Consider the following 23,949-nt stretch of genomic DNA (forward strand, 5'->3'; position numbering starts at 1 on the left):
CATCCTTGTTATTTCACCCTCTTCCTTTCTTCCTCTGTATTTGCCTCCCTCTCCTCTATATACTGTTACATACATAGTCGTGTATACATACATACATGTATGCACACATATACATAGACTACACACACACACACATTCCTAAATACATAAGTACAACCTGCTCAGTCTGCAGGTTACTTGTGATTATGCTTCAAGAGCTGAGCATTTGGAACCGGAAAACCAATTGGTATGCCCTTCTCGGGAGACTCTTTCTCCCACTCTCAGCACCACTTGTTGTGCAAAATTGAGGCCTCTTGGGATTCCTCCTGTCCATTTTAACATGTCTATTGCCATTGTCCTTGTTCAGCTCATGCTTAGACAGTCATGGTGGTGAGATTTGATTGGTGTATCTTCTGATATACAATAAGTTCCATGTTCCTCTGGCTCTTAAAATCTTTCTACCCCTTTTTCTGCATTATTCCCTAAGCTGGTATTGTATTGCAGATGTATCCGTTGGGATTGGGCTCTACAGCTCTGTGTTTTAAGTGCTTGTTATTTTCTGTCGTGGTCTCTGTTACAAAGAGGAGTTACCTTGCTGAGGGGTAAGGACTACAGTTTTCTATGTGTATGAGGACAGATATTTAGAATGGAGTTAAGGATTATGTTGGTTTAGTAAGGTGGCAGTGGGAGATTATCCTCCAATATACTTGACATCCCCAGGCCTAGGTAGTAGGTCATGTTTCCAATGCCAGGCATGATTTCCTTTCTGCTGAGCAGGTTTTAAGTCCGATTAGAGAGCTGTTGATTCCTGCCAAGGAATGGTGCTATGACCTCATCCTTAGGTTTATCAAGCCTTGTTCGTTGTTGTGATTCCTAGATGTCAAAGCTGGTTAGGACTATTGGTTCCTTCCCTCATTTAGAAGTTTGTGGGTCACCTTATGGTACCATGAAAGCTAGTCCCAGAAAGGGGGTTTTCAAGTCAGTTTCAGCTCAGGGGCCCTAAGCCTTGTCTCTGACCATACAACTCTGAATGTGCCTGATCTCATCTCTGATCCTTAATTGCTTGGGAATTGATTGCTGTATTAGCTACTTTTCTTGTTATGTGGCCAAATAAATGACAGAAAGTGAATTAAGGACTGGGGATTATTTTGGTTCACAGTTTGAAGAGTTTCATCCCTCACGACAAGAAGATGTAGCAGCAGTGACCATAATTTATATTGTTTTTTGAAGTCAGGTGTGGCCACGTACCCAAGTTTCAACCAATTTGACTGAAATAAATCAGACTATGTTGAGGATATTTACTAGATGTCTTCTTCAACAGGAGGGAATTCTCACTTTCATCTTCTCTTTTCAAATGCCACGCAAGCTCACACTCTCACAGCTGAACAGCTACAGGGGACTGCTTAGCGATCCGGAAACAGAAGCCATGGGAAATACAAAAATCCACACTTTCTGAGACCGTGGATCTGAAACCGATCTTAACATCCTGCTCTCAGGGCTATTTGTATATAGAATTGAGTTTCCACAATGATTAAACCCTATTGGTGGAATCCTAAATATTGCTACCCAGATCAAGTCCAGCTAAACAGGTGGGTACTCAGAGGGAGCAGGTTGGACAGAATGCATCCAATATACAGTCAGTCTCACGCTCGGGAAACTCAGCTGGAGAGACTTGCACTTCTGAAATGCCACAGGCAGAACAGAAGGAAGATATTCAAACTGCCAATCAAAGAAAGAACCTAAGGCATGGAGAGCCTGAAAAAGGAGATTCCTGGTGTTTGTGGTTGTAGGTGAAACCAATCACGATTCATTGCCATGTTGCACAGGATTTGATCAATGTTTTTGCATTGCAAAATGTATCTGATTTCCTTTCTCTCCCTCCCATTCTGTTAATTTTATGTCACCATTTATGGTAATATGAAATTATACTCTTCTTTGTCCTAGAAAAATAAAATAGCTATCCTCACTTCTTTTTACTTGTAAATGTTATAACTTTTAGCTGGGAAAGATACACGTAGAGAGACCATGATGAATCCCAGGTCAAAAGCAATATATGGCCCAGAGGAGCATCATTTAATTTCCATATTTACAAATTTTCCAAAATTACATTGCTTATTGACTTTTAATTTTATACTACTGTGATCAGAAGAGATTCTTAGGAAAATTTCAGTCATGCTTGTTGAAATTTGTTTTCCGTTTTGCTGAGACTGTTTTGTGTGCATATGAGAGGTCTAAATGAATCGGATCGGGGGTTAGTACAGCTGTTAGGTTGATTTGGTTAATAGTGCTATGGCTGGTTTTTACCATCTGTTTGTGAGATATACTTATTGATTTAGTTTAACTACTATTGAATTATTGACTATTTTCCATATATTTCCATGTTGAGGTGTTCCAGTATTGGCTGAACAGATATTTGTAATTCTTATGCACTCTGGATTAATTAACCCCCTTCACCACTGTATAATTACCTCCTTGTCTTTGGGGACAGGTCTTTATTTAAACTATATTTTTCTACATTTAAATGTTACCATAATTATTCCCGTGAATGATAAGGGTGTGGTAGTGAATGTGTGCACAGGCATGTAGACACTAGGAATTACTCTTGTGTATCTTCCTCACCAGCCAACAACTCCCATAGAACTTCCTGTTTGCACATACTCAGAACTGAGATTTCAGACATGTCTGCCACACATGGCTTTCACAAGAGGCCCTGGGGTCTGAACTCTGGTCCTCATGCTTGAAGGGCAAGTACCTTACTGAGTGAGCCATCTCTAAGCTCAGAATACCTTTTCCTATCCCTTCTTATGTTGAATATGTGTCCTTAAAAGTAAAGTGGGTTTCTTACAAGCATTATTATTAAATTTTACTTTATAATTCATCCACTCTATCTTTTTATGGAGAGCTTAATATATTTAAATTAAGTGTAATTAGTGATTAGTAAAGGACTTATAATTGACTTTTTTTTAGTCTTTTTATTCCTTTTATACTGCCTTCACTCTTCTGTTTACGTTCTTGTTTGTGTTCTCTTAGATTTTTATCATTGTGTACATTGATTCCTTTCTCTTAATCCACTGTGCATCTATCAGAAGTTTTGTATTTGTACTTATTATAAGGCTACATAAAAATCCTGTAGTTGTCAAAGGGTTTTGTTTTTGTTTTTGTTTTTCAAGTCAGGGTTTCTCTGTATCTTTGGAGCCTGTCCTGGCACTTGCTCTGTAGACCAGCTGGCCTCAAACTCACCGAGATCCACCTGCCTTTGCCTCCCAAGTGCTGGGATTAAAGATATGCGCTACCACTGCCTGGCTTCAAAGTTGTTGGTTTTTTTTTTAGCTGAAATTTAGCACACAGTTTTGTAAACAAGAAGAAAACAATTGTATTCTTCTTGACCATAGTTTTAGTACATTCAGGCTGCTATAACAAATTCCATTAGCGTGGGTAACCTATAAACAACTTAAATTAACTACAGTTCTATGCACTAATTGATGCTGTATCAATATCTGCTTTTTTGTGTGTGTTCTAGCTGTGTGTTAATGTGGTGGGGGGACACAGATTTCTGGAGTCTCCTTTATAAGAACATTCTCACAGACATGTTCTCTGCTCCTGAAATAATATTATTCATGTAGGAAATAAATATTTTTATATTTTATTATTATTATTAAAAATTTCCACCTCCTCTCCGGCTCCTATTTTCCTCCCCCTTCCCCCACTCCCCTCCCTCTCCCTCTCCAGTCCGAAGAGCAGTAAGGGTTCCCTGCCCTGTGCGAAATCCAAGGTCCTCCCCCCTCCATCCAGATCTAGGAAGGTGAGCATCCAAACATGGTAGGCCCCCCAAAGCCAGTACATGCAGTAGGATCAAAACCCAGTGCTATTGTCCTTGGCTTCTCAGCAGCCCTCATTGTCCGTCATGTTCAGGGAATCCGGTTTTATCCCATGCTTTTTCAGTCCCAGTCCAGCTGGCCTTGGTGAGCTCCCCTTAGATCAGCCCAAATATCTCAGTGGGTGGGTGCACCCCTCGCGGTCCTGACTTCCTTGCTCATATTCTTCCTCCTTCTGCTCCTCATTTGGACCTTGGGAGCTCAGTCCGGTGCTCCGATGTGGGGCTCTGTCTCTATCTCCATCCATCGCCAGATGAAGGTTCTATGGTGATATGCAAGATATTCATCAGTATGGCTATAGGATCGGGCCATTTCAGGCTCCCTCTCCTCAGCTGCCCAAGGAACTATCTGGGGACATCTCCCTGGATACCTGGGAACCCCTCTAGAGTCAAGTCTCTTGCCAACCCTAAAATGGCTCCCTTAATTAAGATATATACTTCCCTGCTCCCATATCCACCCTTCCTTTATCCCAATCATCCCATTCCCCCAAGCTCTCCCCACCCTCCCCTTCACACTTTTCTCTCCCCTTCTCCCCTTACCTCCATCCCACCCTGCCCCCAAGTTCCCAATATTGCTTGGAAATCTTGTCTACTTCCAATATCCAGGAGGATACCTGTATGTTTTTCTTTGGGTTCACCTTCTTATTTAGCTTCTCTAGGATCACGAATTATAGGCTCAATGTCCTTTATTTATGGCTAGAAACCAATTATGAGAGAGTACATCCCATGTTCATCTTTTTGCGTCTGGGTTACCTCACTCAGGATAGTGTTTTCTATTTTCATCCATTTTCATGCAAAATTCAAGATGTCATTGTTTTCTATTGCTGAGTAGTACTCTAATATGTATATATTCCACATTTTCTTCATCCATTCTTCCATTGAAGGGCATCTAGGCTGTTTCCAGGTTCTGGCTATTACAAATAATGCTGCCATGAACATAGTTGAACAAATGCTTTTGTAATATGATAGGGCATCTCTTGGGTATATTCCCAAGAGTGGTATTGCTGGGTCCTGAGGTAGGTTGATCCCAAGTGGAAATAAATATTTTTTAACATTTGAGTGGATTCAAATGGGTTGGAGCCTGATTTTCCTTTTTAATTAAACTGATATATCTGAGATGGATTTTAATATCCTAATATTTGCTTTTCTATTAAAAGAACTTTGTTTGCAAATATTTAAATTAAGTTTCTTTGAGAGTAAATAGACATTCACTACTTCAAAATGTAAAAGGTTACAGACTTTCTAAATGTCTGTGCCTGGTCATATATTGAGTTGTCTCTATGAGTAACACTTACCTGGGATCAAGGGCGACAAAGATTTTAATACTTCATTCTTTTCTCCCTTCATTCCTCTCCAAAGACAATATCAATTACAAAAGTCATGTGGGCCTCTCTGGGAGAAATACAGATTTCAAAATGTCAGCTGCACTCTCAGAAACACGATTGCTTCCTCATTTCTTCCCTGGCACTCCTTGCCCACAGCCGTATCTTTCTGAAGGGTTTGACAGCCTTATTGCTTCCAGAAGATCTGCCATACTGCTGCTTCTATTTCTTTTCACTAGAGAATATCGGAGAACGTAGGGACACAGCAGGGTTAAGAGGCAGTAGCTTCTCCAGCATGTGAAACTCCTTGTACGTTGACTTTCAATCTTCAGTGGGGATGATAAATAGAAATATCACAATAAACCAAGAACGTGAGGATGATGTAAGACTCGGTGTAACTTTCTCCTAATGGGTACAAAATGAAGAAATAGTTATGCTCTGTGGCGGTGGGTTTGTATAGTGAGTTGACTGGGCCTTGTGGTGGCCAGCTGCTGGCCAAGTGTGATGGGTGTGTGCCGCATGTGCAGTTGTGGATATGAATCACTGACATTGATTAAGCAAAAGTCTATGTCCGCTATTGATGGTTCTTATCCAATCAGTTGGATACCTGAAAAGAACAAAAGAGTCACTTTATCATGGTTAGATCACCTGTCCAACTGATTGAAATAGGGTACTCGCCTTTTATGTATTCCAACTAGAACTTAAAATTGGTGTCCCTTGAATATCAAGCCTGCCAGTGTAAGTGGAGACCACATTTTAGTTTCCTGTTCTCTCAGATACAAATAATCACACACACACACACACACACACACACACACACACACACACACACACACAGTGTTTCTTTTAAACATCTTACACCATCCAAAAACATAAGAGTACTTTAAAATAAGCTTTATAAAGAAGTTCGTATAATTTTTATAGAATATTGTTTCAATTTACTATTTAGTATAAGCAATTTTTGATAGTGCCTAATTTATTCAATTTTATCATAAATATATATGTTTAGTGAACTATAGCTGTGCACGGTTTGATACTGTCTGGGATTTCAAGAATACTGGTATGTAGTCATTTCTCCATGGAAATGGGGACAACTGAAGAGCGTTAACGTTGTCTGTATAATAAACAACAGAGGCATATGCATAGACAGTACAGATTAACTAACACTTTGTGGTGTTTGTTGAATTACTGAGCTCCTAAGATTTAAAAGATGGGATCTGCATTACCAACTTGATAATATTTTTCCATTTACTTCTATTATCTAATTGCTATGAGATAAAAATTCAAAGGAGGATCTGGAGAGATGGCTCCACAGTTAAGAGTGACAGTCATTTCAGGTCTCAGCACCCACATCTGGTGACTAACAGTCTAGTTCCAAAGACTCCAACACACATGGGCTCCACAAGCACTTAACACGCACGCAATTAAAAATAAAAATAAAGCTAAATGAAACTGTTCTTTAAAATATCAATATAAAGAGGGAGAAGGGAGAGAAAAGGTTTGCACATAATACTAGGAATTAAATACTTGAAAACATGGATATAAGAAGCCAAAATTTATTACCTTAACATGAAAGATTCTATTAATGCAATCTAGAAATGTTTATAATCTAAAGTTAGTGATTGTCCTAGCAGTAGCATTTGATATTAAATAATGAGAACTTTCCAAAGCAAATAATACACTGCTCTTATCTCAATTTAGACTTCAAAATGATAGGCCCAGAAACTGAGTGGATGAGAAGACTCCAGTGTACAGTATATCATAGGACTTGATCTTCTGAGGATAGCAGGTCAGATTCTCTAATGTGGTCTCTAGATTAAATTTTTCTTCACATGTGAAAAAATGCTACATGTAATCTTTGGTTTCCAATGCACCATGTCACCTGGGTAATAAACAGGAACTCAAGTTCTCAGACGCATTGTACAGATGGGCTCAGCCATTCCTATGCATAGCTAGTTCAAAGTTTTGAAGGGCTCCACGTGGCTTTACATGTTCTTCATGGTTCTGCATAGCTTTACATGGTTCTACATGGTTTTTCACACTTCTGCATGGTTTTTCACATTTCTGCATGGTTCTGCAGAGCTCTGCAGAATTCTGCATAGCTTCCACAATTATTTGGAAATGGTTTGATCCAGAACATGGCTGACCTCCATGTGTTTACTCTGACCAACAGCCACCCTAAGAGTTCCATGCATTACACCCAAATAATCACCAGATAAACAAATACTGAAATATTGCTCTTCCTATTTCAGTATAGTAATGGGAGTTAGCTTGGATGTACATTAAGAGATCTCAAGTCCATTGAGATGGTGGGACAGATCTAACGGGAGACCACCAAGTCCAGTTGGAATGGGACTGATGGAACAGGGAACCAAACCGGACTCTCTGAATGTGGCTGACGGTGGAGGAGGACTGAGAAACCAAGGACAACGGCGATGAGCATGAACTCTACAGCAAGGATGGGCTCACTGTGAGCCTTGTCAGTTTGGTTGCTCACCTTCCTGGACTTAGGGGGAGCTGGGAGGACCTTGGACTTAACATAGGGAAGGGAACCCTGATGGCTCTTTGTCTTGGAGAGGGGTGGAGTGGGGGAATGGGTGGAAGGGAGGGGAGGGAAGGGGGAAGAGGGGGGAAGGAGATGGAAATCTTTAATAAAAAAAATGAGGAAAAAAAATTTAAAAAAAACATAAAAAAGAGACCTCAAGTCCAAAGAATAAGGTATTTTAGACGATGACTCAAAATAATGATACCTTTAAAACTCTTATAGTAAGACTAGTGAGCAAAAAGTATTGGGCATTAGGCATCGCTGATCCAGTGCATAGAAAGTATCAGTATTTTACTACCGTGCACAAAAGCAAAAATAAAAATAATACTCCAAGAGAAGACAGCAAATCTAAGGAAATATTAAATTATTTCACTGAAGCAAATATTTATGTAAATCACCGTACAAATATAAAAGAGCTCCTAGATGCTCTCACTACAGTGTTAGGGTAGCACCCACTGTCCAAGCAGATGGTTTATTTGGCTCAGAAATTTACCATCCTCACGCTGATTTCTCATAAAACTCCTGTGGTTAGTGACAGAAGCAATAATCACCTGTTCAGAGCAAGAGGGAGAGATTGTGTGCTTCGTTCAGCTACCAATTTGTTGTGGGTCGTAACTGATCAAATAATGAAATAATGAGCTAAAAATTGCTCTAATATATTTTACTGGTAAACAGCAAAATCTTGTTTTGTTTGTTGTTGTTGTTCTTGTTGTTGTTGTTGTTTGAGACAGAGTTTCTCTGTTTTGCAGCCTTGGCTGTCCTGGAACTAGCTCATGTAGACCAGGCTGGTCTCAGACTCATAGAGATATGCCTGCCTCTGTTCCCTGATTGTTTGGATTAAAGTCATGTGTCATCACTGCCCAGCACAATCTTGTTTTTTAAATTTCTCTTTAACTTTTTCTGTGTTTGAAGGCCCCTGAAATGGGACACATCTGAAGGTAGAATGAACACAAAGAAAGTGCGGAAATTATTTCAATAAATACACTGACCTAAGGCAAAGCTTGGTGAAAATCCTTGCCTAGCACAATCCCAAGAAGCACAAAAATATTAACAAATAAATAAGTAAATTGGTGCAATGGTCTTGACTATGTCTCTCATAACCCCAGGCTATTTCCAAGATGACAAGACAAAACAGAAACAAATAATGTAAGGGAAAGGCTCCAGTTAATAAAACCATAAAGGAAAATATGCCTGAGCTTAGCTCTTTAGAGAGAAGTAACTTTCTCTGAATGTAGGTCACAAATATTGATAGAAGGTTACCAGTCATCTGTACCCTGGGGACAATTATGAATTACAATGATTAAAAAATTCTCCAAAGCTTCCATAAAGAAAAATAAAATGGGTTGTCTAAAAAATAAAAAAAAAACTCAGCTGTCTTTATTTTGTCTGCAAGATTAATGCAGGAAATCAGTAGAGCAATGTCACCTCATTAAATATAAAAGGATGTGACCATGGGGCTATACTCAGACAAGCTTCTTCTGTGTGTACTAGTAAACAAATAGCATTTTCAGACACATCGGGGTTCAGACAATACAGAACTCACTCCCCCTCTTAAAGTATTTCCTGAGGAATCACTCAGAGAAAACAAAGAAATAAAGAAACAGCATAGCTATCAACAAAATACTTTGAGACTCTTAAAGGGATAATATAAAATCTTATGGATTAGAATCCAAAAATCTCTACAACTTATTTAAGAAGAGAGACTAAAAAATAAGAGCACAGTGGTTTGTTTTGTGGACGTGTGTGTGTGTGTGTGTGTGTGTAGTGTGTAGTGTGTAGTGCGTAGAAGCTATCTGAATTCTGAAGACTGGTATAATTAATACTTCTGGTTTTTTTTTTAGAAGAGAGTGATAATAGAGAACAGTGTCTTCTGCGTTGGTAGATACCTACCTTTTAATTTTTTTAAAATGATTTAATTATTTATTATGTGTACAGTGTTCTGCCTGCATGTATGTCTGCCTTCAGGTCAAAAGAGGGCACCATATCTCATTACAGATGCTTGTGAGCCACAAGGTGGTTGCTGGGAATTGGACTCAGGACCTCTGGAATAGCAGCCAGTGCTCTTAACCTATGAGCCATCTCTCCAGCCCCTAGATACCTACTTTTTCTTCTACTTTAGTAGTAAACAGACATCGTATAACAGAGGCTCCAAGATTCCTCACGCAGTCAGAGTTAGGGAAGCCCCTCATTGGTCATCCCGGGTTGCAAAAACGGCAGTTTTGAATTTGTACAGGAATCTCCTACTGCATGCTGTCTTTCTTTACATCTTTGTTTATCTAACTCTTTACCTCGGGGACCTTGTGAGAAGACTAATTGTAGCTGAAAATAGTATTTAGGCATCACCAGGACCTTATTTAAATACGATCAAAATGTCACCACTCACAAAATATCAACAACACTCACTAACACTCTACAGTCTGCTCCCCAATAAAAGCTGGCAGCAAAGATTTTACTTATGTTCATCTAGAGTCATTTTCAAACCAGAAAATCATGATGCATAGAACAGGCAACGTTTAAGATCCAAGCATATCAGTCTACCAAGATTCCTCTTCTTTGTGGCTTTTGACACATGTAATACTGCAGTTTCGTAGCCAAATGCCAGCTTCGCAAAGACAGGAATATTTCAGCTCACAGCCTCACTGTATTTTGGAAGAGCTCTGTGGTGCAGAGCAAAGGGTGGGGGGTGGGGCTCTTTGCTGCCAGCTCCAGTCTGATTCAGAGGTAGGCCCGCCAAGGCAGGCACACACATGACTTCTGACTGAGAGCCCTGCTCTCTCCTCGTTTACAGTGACTTTCACAATTGACACAATTCTATTGCATGGAAATTTACTCATACTTTTGCATATATATCCCAAAGCAATAAACTAAAAATAAAAATCTATGAATATGAAGATACTCATTGCAGTGTTCTTTATAATATTGAAAGCTGCAAACAGGTTTAATGCTGAAAATATAAAAATAGCTATGTAAATTATGGCATTTAATTCTCTCTGTGGATTATTATGCAGCCATTAAAATTATAATTATAAGAATATATCACAGTTTAGAAATATTTTGACATAATGGGATAGAAATAAAGCAAAAATAGATAACCCAAAATTATACTAACCATAACCATTTTAACTTTACAAAATAACTATTCAAATAATCAATAACCACAGGGGACCTAGACATATGGGAATTTATTTTTTGGAAAGGATAGAATTCTTGAAACTATAGTTGCTGTTTTGTTTCCTTGTGATCATGGAGAGTGAAGCCAGGACCTAGTACATGTGCAAAGCGACTATTTTACTGCAAAGCCACATACCAGGCCTGGAGTTTTTATTATTTTCAATTTGTTTTGCTTTTATTTAATAATCTAGAATTTCACTCTGATATCTAGTATGGACGCTTTACATTAAAATATAGCATCTGGTGTATGTAAGTCATTTTACTAACTACATGTGGCCTTGCACAGATGATGTGAAAAATGCCAATTTGGGGTTGGAGATATAGCGCATCTGTAAATCATCTAACATATCCCTGTGAAATTTCTAAAGCACAGAAGGTATTCTGACAGAGATAAAAGTCTCAGCACTGAGGAGCATATAAAACTCACTGGAAACCTAAGATTAAGCCTAAACAAACAGTTATCACAAAACAAAGTCCAGGCCTGATAAGAATGACTGGGACTTAGTGACAATTGAATACAATACGGGAGTTTTTTGTTTGTTTTGTTTTGTTTATTTTTTATTTTTATCTTATTGAGTTTTATTGAGCTCTACATTTTTCTCTGCTCAAGAAACCAATTCAACTATCCATTACTAATGGAGCATAAACTAGTGAGGTCATGATTTTCTTTCTGGCTCTAGGCTACCTCTCTCAGAATGATCTTTTTCTATTTTCATCTATTTGCTTGAAATTTTCATTATGTTATTGTTTTTAATAGCTGGGTAATATTTCACTGTATAAATTTTCTTTATCCTTTCCTCAGCTGAAAGACATCTAGGTCATTTCCACTTTCTGGTTACTATGAGTAAAACCACAATGAACATGGTTAAGCAAGTGTCTTTGTGGAAGGATGGAGCATCCTTTGGGTATATACCCTAATAGTATAGCTGAGTCTTGAGGAAAATCAATTCTCAACTTTCTAAGGAACAACCATATTGATTTCCAAAGTGGCATGTACAACTTTGCACTCTCACCAGCAGTGAAGGGGTATTCTCCTTGCTCCACATCCTCTTCAACATGAGCTGTCATTAGTGTTTTTGATCTTAACTATGCTGACAGGTATAGGATAGAATCTCAGTGTTCTTTTGATTTGCATTGTCCTAATTGCCAAGAATGTTGAACATCTCTTTATGTGGTTCTCTACCATTTGTGATTCTTCTATTGAGAAATCTCTGTTTAGATCTGTATCCCATTTTCAATTGGATTATTTGATTTGTTTGGGTCTAGTTTCTTGAGTTCTTTATGTATTTAATATATAGCCTTCTGTCATAGCTGTGGTTGGTGACAATCTTTTCCCATTCTGTAGGCTGCCACTTTGTCCTTTTGATGGTGCCCTTTGCCTTACAGAAACTTGCAGCTTCATGAGGTTCCATTTGTTAATTCTTGATCTACTTGCATTCTGTTCTGGAAGCTCTCTCCTGTGACAATGCGTTCAAGGCTATTCTCCACTTTTTCTTCTAAAGGGTTCAGTGTATCTGGTTTCATGTTGAGGTCTTTAATTCACTTGGACTTCAGTTTTGTGCAGTGTGATAAATACGGATCTATTTACATTCTTCTACATTCTGACATCCAGTTAGACAAGACCATTTGCTGAAGATTTTTCTTTTTTAATTGTATATTTCTGGCTTCTTTATCAAAAATTGGGTGTCCATAGGTGTGTGGATATATGTCTGTGTCTTCAATTTGGGTCTACTGATCAACTTGTCTCTTTTTATGATAATTTCGTGTGGTTTTATTACTATAGTTCTGAAGTACAGTTTGAAATCAGGGATGGTGATGCATCTAGAAATTCTTTTATTGAACAGGAATGCTTTAGCTCCTGGGTCTTTTGTTTTATTCATATGAAGTTGAGTATTATTCTTTCAAGATCTGGAACAAATTGTGTTGGAATTTTGAAAAGGGATTATGCTAAATATGTAGATTATTTTTGGTAAGATGCCATTTTTACTATGTTAATCCTACTGGTCCAAAAGCATGAAGGTATTTCCATCTTCTGATATTTTCTCCCGTTTCTTTCTTCAAAGACTTGAAGTTCTTGTGTCATACACTACTTTTACTTGCTTGGTCAGAGTTACAAGATATTTTATATAATTTGTGACTATTATGAAGGGTGTTGTTTCCCTGACTTCTTTCTCAGCCTATTTTTCATTTGTATATAAGAAAGCTTCTGATTTTTTCTAGTTAATCTTGTATTCTCCCACATCATTGAAGGCATTTATCAACCAGTTCCTTAGTGGAAATTTGGAGACTGCTTATGTATGCCATCATATCAACTGAATAATAATAATACATTGGCTTCTTCCTTTCCAATTTAATCTCCTTCAGTTGTCTTATTGCTCTAGCTAGAATTTCAAGTACTATATTGAATTGGTATAGAATGACTGGACAGCTTTGACTTATTTCTGATTTTATTGGAATTGGCTTTGAGTTTCTCTCCATTTAATTTTATGTTGGCTATAGGTTTGCTGTATATTGCTTTTATTGTATTTTAGTATGACCTTTATATTCCTGATTTCTCAAGGACTTTTTCATGAAGGAGTTTTGGGTTTTGTTAAAGCCTTTTTCAACATCTAATGAGATGATCATGAGGTTTATTCTTTCAGTTTGTTTATATGGTGGATTACATTGAAAAGTTTTCATATTAAACCATCCCTACATCTTTTTGCGGGTGGGGAAACTTTAAATGACTGCTTCTATTTTCCTGGTGGTTATGGGTTTATTTATATTGTTTATCTGGTCTATTATCATCATCATTATTTATTATTATTATTGTTATTATTATTATGTCTACAGTGTTCTGTCTCCATGTATGCCTGCGGGCCAGAAGAGGGAACCAGATCTCATTACAGGTGGTTGTGAGCTGCCATGTGGATGATGAATTGAACTCAGAACCACTAGAAGAGCAGCCAGTGCTCTTAACCACTGAGACATCTCTACAACCCTGTTTATCTGATCTTGATTTAACTTTGGTGAGTGGTATCTATCAAGAAGTTTATCTATTTCTTTCAGATTTTCTAATTTCTTTTAGACCACATACTAGGTAACAAAGCAAACCTCAGCATATTTAAGAAAAAGGAGAAATTGGGATAACCCATGTATCTTATCAGATCACCATGGCTTAAAATTAGAATTCAACAGCAACACTAATTTCAGAAAGCCCACAAGCAGATGGAAATTTAACAATGCTCACCTGAATCATCAATGGGTCAAGGAAGAAATAAAGAGAGAAATTAAAGACCTCTTAAAATTCAATGAAAATGACCACACAACATACCCAAATTTATGGGACACAATGAAAATAATGTTAAGAGGAAAGTTCATAGCACTAAATGCCAACATAAAGAAGCTAATAAGTTATAAGAACACCTGAAAACTCTAGAACAAAAAGAAGCAAACTCACCCAGGAGGACTAGATGGCAGGAATTAATCACACTGAGAGTAGAAATCAACAAAATAGGAACAAAAAAAAACAATACAAAGGATCAATGAAACAAAGAGTTGGTTCTTCAATAAAATCCACAAAACAGACAACCTTTATCCAAACAAAAGGCAGAGAGAAAATAGCAAAATTAACAAAATCAGAAGTGGAAAGGGGGACCTAACAACAGAACTGAGAAAATTTAGAGAATCATCAAGTCATATTTCAAAAACCTGTGCTCCACAAAATTGGAAAATGTAAATGAAATGGACAATTTTCTGTATAAATATCACTTACCAAAACTAAATCAGGACCAGTTAAGCAAATTAAACCAACCTATAAATGCTAAAGAAGTAGAAGTAGTCATCAAAAGTCTCCCAACCAATAAAAGCCCAGAACCAGATGGTTTCAGATCAAAATTCTACAAGATTTTCAAAGAAGAACTAATTCCAATACTCCTCAATTCCACACAGTAGAAACAGAAGGAACATTGCCAAACTTTTTTATGAGGCTATGATTACCCGATACCCAAACCACACAAAGACATTTATAAGAAAGAAAATTACAGACCAATCTCACTCATGAATATTGATGTTTTGTTTTGTTTTTCCTAGTGACTAAGATCCTGAATGTTTTGTGACAGGTGTTTTAGATTTAACATTTTACCAGACCACTGTATGTATTTCTTCTATCCTATCTTCAATGCTTGAGATACTCTCATCCATCTCTTGGATTCTGTTGGGGATACTTGCATCTGTAGCTCCTCGGCACTTACCTAGATTTTCCATTTCCAGAACCCTAAGTTTGTGTTTTCTTAATTGCTTCTATTTCCATTTTCTGTTCTTGAACAGTTTTATTCATTTCCTTCAACTGATTGTTTTTTTTCTTGGCTCTCTTGGCTTTCTAGCATGGCCTTTGGTCCAGCAGGGGGTCTCTGTCTGAGTTGGTGGGTGGGGCACAGTGATGAAAAGGAGAATGGAGTTTGGGGTCACTGATGAGGGGAACACTGAGAGAGTGAAGTATGTTCACGAGTGGGTTGCCTATCTGAAGTTCTGCCTGCCTCTGTGAACTCTGGTCCAGCAGGGAGTCTCTGCCTGATTTTGTCTATCTGTTCTTCTGGATGGTATGGTCTGCTTTAGGGATGGGTGAGGTCAGAATCTATCCTTCTAGCTTGTGTGGCCTGCAGCTGTTCTTTTGAATGGCTTGGCCTGAATCTGTTCTTCTGACTGGCATAGTCTTCACTTGTTCTTCTGAGTGGTGTGGCCTGCACATGAGCAGAAATATCTGCCTGAGTAGATGGTAGAGGCATACCAGTGAGGTGGGTAATAGGGTAGTAAGAAGTGGTGGTAGGTTGTCTCTTTGGGATCCAAACTGAGGATGCATGGGTGAGTTACCCACAGATGGGCCTCTTACCCTCTCTGACTTCTGACTAGTGTGACCTGAACCTGAGCAGTGTATATCCACCCTAGGTGGGGATGGTGCACTGTAGTGGGGGATGGGCATTTCCATGTATGTTTTTTATAACTCTGACAAAAAGTAGGTGGTCCTAGATGTAGGATTTTATCTCTTGGTTCTCCATAGGTCAGCATGTCTGTTTCATGCCAGCACTATTCTGTTTTATCAGTATGACTCTGTGGTATAATCTGAGGTCAATTATTGTAAAATCTTCAACAGTATTCTTTCTGTAGGCTTGTTTGGGATGTTTGTATACTTTTCTATTTCCATATGAATTTTTGGATGTTTTGTTTGGTTCCATGAAAGGTGTCATTGGAATTTTGATGGTGATTGAACTGATTTTACACTTTACTTTTGGTAATATAGCCATTTTCACACTATGAATTCTGCTAACCTAGGACCATGAAAGGGTTTTTCTATCATCCAGTAATTTTCCTTATGGTGTTGGACAATTGTCTATATTCTGTCAATTGTTTTAAGTAACGCTGATTGGCCAGTAGCCAGGCAGGAAGTATAGGCGGGTCAATGAGAACAGGAGAATTCTAGGAAAAGGGAAGCTCCCTCTGCAGTCCTGTTCCAACCACAAAAGAAGGAAGATGTGATTGCCCTGCTGAAAAAGGTGCTGAGCGGAAGAATAATGGGTTAGTATAAGTTATAAGAGTTAATAAGAAGCCTGAGCTAATGGACCAATCAGTTTATCATTAATATAGGCCTCTGTGTGATTTCTTCGGGGCTAAACAGCTGTGGAAACTTATGGGAGGACAGAAACCAGGCAGGACAGAAAACCCCGTCAACATCTTTATTTTCTGTTTACAACACCTTAACGTTTTCATAATAGGACCCTGAGTTAGATTTATTCCTGGGTACTTTACTTGGAGATTGCCTCAAAAATTAACAAATGAAACTACACAAAATTCAAGGTTCTGCATGGCACCAGAACTATTCAAATTAAAACAACAAATAATTTTTAAAAAATGCTGTTAGCAACTACATTAATAAAAAAAAAAAACAGAACTCTCAAAAGAACCAACACAAATAGCCGATGGGTATTTATTTAAGTACTTAACATCCTTATGCATCAGATAAATGTAATTAAAACTACTTTGATGTGGCAATTAATTATTGTGATAAAAAATATCTCTTACATTCTAACATATGGAACTTTTGCTGGACCTCAAAGACAGAATTAATAATACACCCTGAGGTCACATAAGATTTAAGAGTACTATCCCACTATGTACTCAATCTGTTTGTTTAATTTGACTTTAAGAGAACAGTGTAACAGTTTTACTTTCCTATAATTTTCATGTAATAAATATTTACAATCTAAGATAATGTATAGTTGTAATCTTAAATTTTGTACCCTTCATGCACTGGATCAAAGATTATATATGTTTAAATGTATGATAAGAAAACATTTGCTAAAAACAGAAAATATGCGAGGAAAGCAACCCTATAAAATTAATATCTACCCTAAATATTAAACATAATGTATAGATATTGTTTGACAAACAATAATGTTTGTTATCTGGGTCACCTGGAGTCAGCTAGATACAGTGATGTAATCCCTTGCAAAACTCCATTAGAGATTTTTCTGTCTAGTATTCCTAATTTCTTGCCCAAGTGATACTTTCTGTAATTCTTCAATAGTGAGAAAGCAAAGTCCTTTGTTAGCGACAGACAAACTCAGACAGACACAGGGAAAGGAACAGGGGCAGGTACGCAAGGAACCTTTCAACCAGACAAATTCAGACTCATACAACAAACAGACAAGGACGAAGAAAGACACAGGAAAAGTGAAGTAGAGAATTCAAATCTGGGTTCCCTCTTGGTTAAATGACACCAAGGGGAAGTGCTTTGATTTCTTTCCTTAATGTGGCACTGATGCATTATTGGTGACTCTGAGTTTATTATTAATGCATTAAAACAGACACATTTTAAGATTCACCCCAGTCAGAATAACTGACACCAAGAAAATCGTGTACAAACTTGCAAACGAAAAAGTAATGTTTGCCAGTGGAATTTCACTAGGCATACAAACTGCACTTAAGGGCAGCCCCTGGCCTAGCAGTAGATGACCAACTCAAAAAGAACTCAGTGCTACTTTTAGAGGGTGTTTTTTTTTTTAATCTGACTGGTTTTGGTTTTTTGTTTAGTTTTGTTTTTTTGTTTTGTTTTTTTTGTCTCAATGCTTTGGGGAGACATTTTTACCTTGCTTACACATCATGGTTTCTGATTTTGTGTTTTTATGGTGTGTGTGTGTGTGTGTGTGTGTGTGTGTGTGTGTGTGTGTGTGTCTATATGTCTGTATGTCTAGGTGTATTTGTGTGATTGTGTATTTATTTGTGTGTGTGCCTGTGAGTCTGAATCTGGGTGCCTGTGTGTGTTTGTGTGTGTTTGTGTGTGTGAGACTGTGTGTGTCTGTGTGCATTTGTGTGATTGTGCCTCTGTATGTGACTGTGTGTTTGTACGTGTGACTGTGTTTGTGTGTATTTGTGTGATTGTGCATGCATGTGTGTCTGTATGGGATTTGTTTCTTGTCCTTTTCCTGTTTGTTCATCTTTGTTTTACTCCAGTTTGGGTCTTTTCTGTCTTTATGATTGTTTTCTCTATGAAGAGTGAGAAAATGAAGGTGTGCAGTTGGATAGATGAGGATTTGGAGGAATCTGGGAGGATATAAAGAAGGAGAAATGTGGTCAGAATATATTAAGTGAAAATAATTATTTTTGATTAGCAAAAATTAAAATAGACAATAAATATTGGTTGTGGGGAAGGAGGAGCCCTTTGTTCATCACAGCAGGGATGTAAACCAGTTTAGACACAAGGACATCTGTATGGAGGTTTCTCAAAAATTAAAACTAGAATAACCCTGTGACTCAGTTATACCATGCCTGAGCATATGCCCAAAGTGTGATATACTTTACACAACATGTTACACATCCGTATTAACTGCTGCATTACTCAAAATAGCAGGAGAATAGAACCAGCCTTGATGGCCATTACAAAACAAATGGGTAAGAACATTAAAAAAACAAATGTCATATATACACAATGGAGTTCAGCTATAAAATGAAATCGTGGAAATATTCAGAAAAAAAAATGAGTGGATATGAAAATGATTATAAATGAGGTGACTTCAAATCAGAAAGACAAGAAAAAAAGTATGTGCTTTTTCATATGTAGATCCTAGCTTATGTGTGTGGGGATGAACTTTGAAACGAGAAAGGAAGCCACAAGGGTTGGGGGAGACATGCCAAGGAAGAGAGAAGGGCAATGGGACACACAGCACTGAAACAAGAGTCTGCAAGTAGAGGGGACCGTGGGGTTACAGGGAGATGTGAAGAGGAGGGAGAGGAAAATAAGCAAAAGCAGCACTTTGGTTAAAAGTCCATAAAGAAACGTGATAACGTGCATGCTAATTTAAATTTTTAAATATAAAAGAAAATTCATGTAATTTTCAGAAAATGGCAGAACATCATCACTGTGTATTTTCTCTTGTATGTGAGAGAAAAAAGAAATAAATGGAAAGTGAAGGGAGAAGCAGGTGAGGAGGGGGTGAGTGTGGGCGGTGGAGAGCAGGTGAGGAGGGGGTGAGTGTGGGCGGTGGAGAGCAGGTGAGGAGGGGTGAGTGTGGGCGGTGGAGAGCAGGTGAGGAGGGGTGAGTGTGGGCGGTGGAGAGCAGGTGAGGAGGGGTGAGTGTGGGCGGTGGAGAGCAGGTGAGGAGGGGTGAGTGTGGGCGGTGGAGAGCAGGTGAGGAGGGGGTGAGTGAGTGTGAGCGGTGGAGATGGGAAAACCCAGTCAGAGGGCCGTGTCTATGTGTGAGGCGGTCAATTCAGCTCCTCCACACTGATCAAGCAGACTGTAAGAACAGACAAGAGAGAGCCAGTGTGAGTGAGCATGGACATGGGACTAGAAAGATGCATCCAGAAGTCAGGAGTCTGGAGGCCCCACCAGCAAAAGCCAACAGACACAAAGGACAGATCACCCTTGTCCTCAGAGAGAACAGCCTCGTGACAGCACAACTTTGGACATCCAGACTCCAGCCCTGTGCAAGGACACAGTCCTCTTAGCTAAAAGCCAGGTGGATGGCGGTGGTTTGTAGTAGCGGTTTTACAAAACACTATCAGATAATTCCATTGCAAAATAGTGACTGTGTTTGGGGCTTTGTCACCTGCCCCAGAATGTGTCATTATATACAATGACAATGTTTTACTTTGGTTGCTTCCATGTACCTGAGTGGAATCTACTCAGTTCTGTTTCAGGTCACATTTGACTCCACACATAAAGAAACCCTCTTCTTACACGAAGTGCAAGGAAAGCTAATCAAAGCTACTATGCATTTTACTGAAAAGATGTAAATTTCAGTTCATGTATATGTCCATAAACCATACTGCAGCACAAGAATTAAGATACTCAAAATGATTTTGGCTTTGACTAAACCCATGATTTTCAAAAATTAAAGCCAGTAATAAAATTTTAGAATCTTGCTCCTCTGTGACTAATGTTTCATTTTAAAACAATGCGGCTTTATTTAGGGGATAAATTTAAATACTACTAATCACTCTTATGCACCAATAGGATACTTCCATATTTTTTAACAAATTAATTAGAAGACAGATAATTATTTACTATACCTTCTATCTCAGAGCTGAACTATTTGAATGATACAACAAAGGCTAATATTAAATGATTAGTTAAATGATTACTTCTCATTAGCTAATTCTCACTTTGATATCATTTACCACAAATTAATTGGCAAGCACATAAAGCAATGGGAGCTTAAAGGCAGTGCTTACTAAAGTGAAACCAGGTTTAAAAGCACTCAGAAACCCGTGTGGCAAAGTGAAACAGACATGTGTCTTGTCATCCAGAAAGTCCACTCCTGGCTAAGGAAACTCTAGACTCTGGAAAATTCTCCCTTGTATTTGTCAGAGATGCATGAAGTGTTCATAGATGTCATATTATTGTAAAAAAAATATTCTAAGCCATAAACAGCTCAAATGCTCAGCAACAATAAAATAAGCAAACTGTAACAAATCCACACAATGAAAGATACATAATGTGATCTGAATAGTTCACACGACAGACTTTTTATATTCATGCTGGGGTCGCTGGGAAATGCATTAAGTTGAGCTGCACACATCAATAGGAATAAATCACTCATAATGGCGAGTGAAGAAAAGCAAACACTGAATACACCTTGCATCTCTATTCTTGAAACTTCAAAACATGGAACATAAAGAGTAGATTACTGAGGGCTGCCTACTCTTCTGGTGAGCTGACAAAAAGGAAAGCAAGTGAATGGGTACAGAAAATCCCAGAGAACGACTACTCTGGAAAACAGAGGATTGGAGGAGACAACTGGGTATTTCAAAAGTAGCAGGTGTATTAGAGTTAACTGTTGCAGTGTTGTTCTTTATGTTTTATTTTTTTATATCCGTTATATTCTCCGTGAAAAATTCAAAAGGGAGACATTGATCTATCCAGTATTCCTTTGAGTATTTTAGGAAAGGAAAGATTAGGAGTTTATGTTTAGGACAATTGCTAAAATTGCAAGTTTATATAGGAAGAAAGAAATTATGGTTTTTAAAATCTCCTGTAAATCTAACATAATCTCAACATACCTTTCTCTGTAAGGTTATATTTCTTTGCTGTGTCTCCATCACTTGGCGGGTTCCCTGAATTTTTCCTGGTCTTCAGAGTCCTGAATCCTAGAGCAACTTCTTAAGTTTTTGCCTACATTTAGTAGTAATAGTGTGTGCTTTAATTTTGCACCATGTTTATTTTTACCTAAAATAATATGTCAGCTAAGTGTGATGGGTATACTTGCAATCACGGTATTCAAGAATCTATGGCAGGAACATTAAAGGTGGAGGCTAGCCTACACTACCAAACCAAGTTCATGGCCACCCTGGGATCAATAGCTAAACTCTGTCCCAAAAATACAAAATTAATAATAAAAGCAACAATAATAAATAAACAATTCTTGTATAAATTGGCTCCTATTTACGTGAGAAAGCAAAGCATGGTATTACATTGATATCTCTGGATTTATTAAGTAATAAATTCCTTGTTTTATTTGCTTGTGGCTGTGTCTAGCAAAGCTCTTTCGCCATTTGAAAATGACTTCCACAGAGAGAGATTCTGTTTTCCTTTGTTTTCTCTTCTATTGAAATCCTGAGAACATACATGCTTTTCCATAAGTCATGACCTTGGCTGAGTTCACATACAGTATTGATGTGACCGGGTTATGAACTTATAAATACTTTATAGATTTAAATGTTAGATTTCTCAAGTTCTGATTTATCTAGAGACACATCAGGAGTTCTGAAAGCCATAATTTGGAAAACTTTTATAAGTTAAGCTCAATCTTCCTGTCATGTTGAAAAGCTATGGTAAATAAAGACCAAACGACAGAATAGCGTTTTTCTGCTCTTAGTTGATATTAAAAGACATTACTGCTTTCCCTCAGGATTATTTTAGTGTCTTAATTACAGTAAATTAGAATAATTAGAGAGAAATTATATGAATCCTACAATTCCCCAAAGCCTTTATCCTGCCTTTTAGTCAGATAATGAATGTTAATATAAATAATTGATGCATTCTGAGTGCCTCCATGTCTTCGCACCTTACATTTTTCTTTTTTAATTTTGCTCCAGATAGAAGGTGAATCATGTCAAGAATTACTATTTCCCTCCAAAGAGTGTTAATTAGGTTTTGGGTGAACCTTATTGAAAATAAAACAAAGTAGCTCCACAGTGACATAGAGACACATGCATTTCTTTTTGCTTCATCTCAATAGACTCCAATTAAGTAAAAAAAATCTCTCCAACAAATATAGCCAAAGATTTTTGAATAGGTTTGGTTTTATGAACATATGGCTCAATGCTGAACATCTTTACAAAGTGTGCTTGGTTACTATTTACACAGGAGAATATAGGCAGACAAAATCGCTGGAGACCATGTTCAAACAGGTGAAATATTAATAAAGATTGAATATTCAATATTTAATGTGAACTAACATATGAAAGTAAATACTGTGCATGGACCTATACCAGAAACTGGCAATCCAGTGGAATTATGCTAGCTTTCCTGTTAAAAATCTTAATTTAAGAGATCACAGGCAGAATGCAGCTTAGAGAAAGATGCTACAGTAAGACATGGCCATGGGATAGGGACCACTCTTGTCTGTGAAGCCAATAGGAGGCCTCAAAAAGGATGCAGTGATTCAATAATGGGCCAGTGTGGCAGTGAAGACTTTCTGGCAGAAGCAACAGTTTGTGGAGCAGTTGTATTTGGCACTGAGCCTGGAGTACAGATATCAAGTACATGCGTGGAATGATTCCATTACGGTGCCTCTGTGGAAGCCATATTGTACCTGTGAAAGGAAGATACTCTGCTCAAAAATACAAATGAAACTGAATCTTAGTGCCTAGCATCATTTTATACCTAGCATTTGGAGGCAGCTACTCTTCTAGATGGTCACTTACACATGAACATGGATAGCATCCTCATCTTGTCCCCACATGCAGACCTCAGAGTAACAAATTAAGTCCTCGAATACGATTTTACTTATATGTGTTGTTATTAGGCACCAAAAATTGTCATTCTAAGTTAAAAGCCAACATTAAAAAAAATCCATGACAAGACGACAGAAAACTGATTGAGCTAATGATGCCAAGGACTGAACCTATGGTGAATTCAGCACGAATGGTTTTGAAAGGCTTCCTTTCCTAACCTTCCTTCACACTCACTCTGGGATGCTCAAGGTACCAGGAGTGTTTTGTGTGAGACCGTGATCTCTTGACCTCAGCTCTAGTCAGGCACATGGACAGCACTGAGCAAACAACTAGCCCTCTGGGCCATCCCTGCTTCTCCTCAAATCCCTTCGAGCAAGCAGTGTTTCTCAACCTGTAGGCTACGACCCTCTAGGAGTACACATCAGATGTTTACATTATGATTCATAACAGTAGCAAAAGTCAGTTATGAACTAACAACAAAATAATTTTATGGTTTGGGGTCCCCACAGCAAGAGGAACTCTATTAAGGGGATGCAGCATTAGGGAGGTTAAGAATCAGTGCCTTAAAGTATCAAATAGTCTTGCTGATGGCAGGCAAGTCACCACACTCTACCTTCTTAGGCACT

The sequence above is a fragment of the Arvicola amphibius genome, chromosome 11 (genome assembly GCF_903992535.2).
Source record: "Arvicola amphibius chromosome 11, mArvAmp1.2, whole genome shotgun sequence".
In the NCBI taxonomy this organism is placed as follows: domain Eukaryota; kingdom Metazoa; phylum Chordata; class Mammalia; order Rodentia; family Cricetidae; genus Arvicola; species Arvicola amphibius.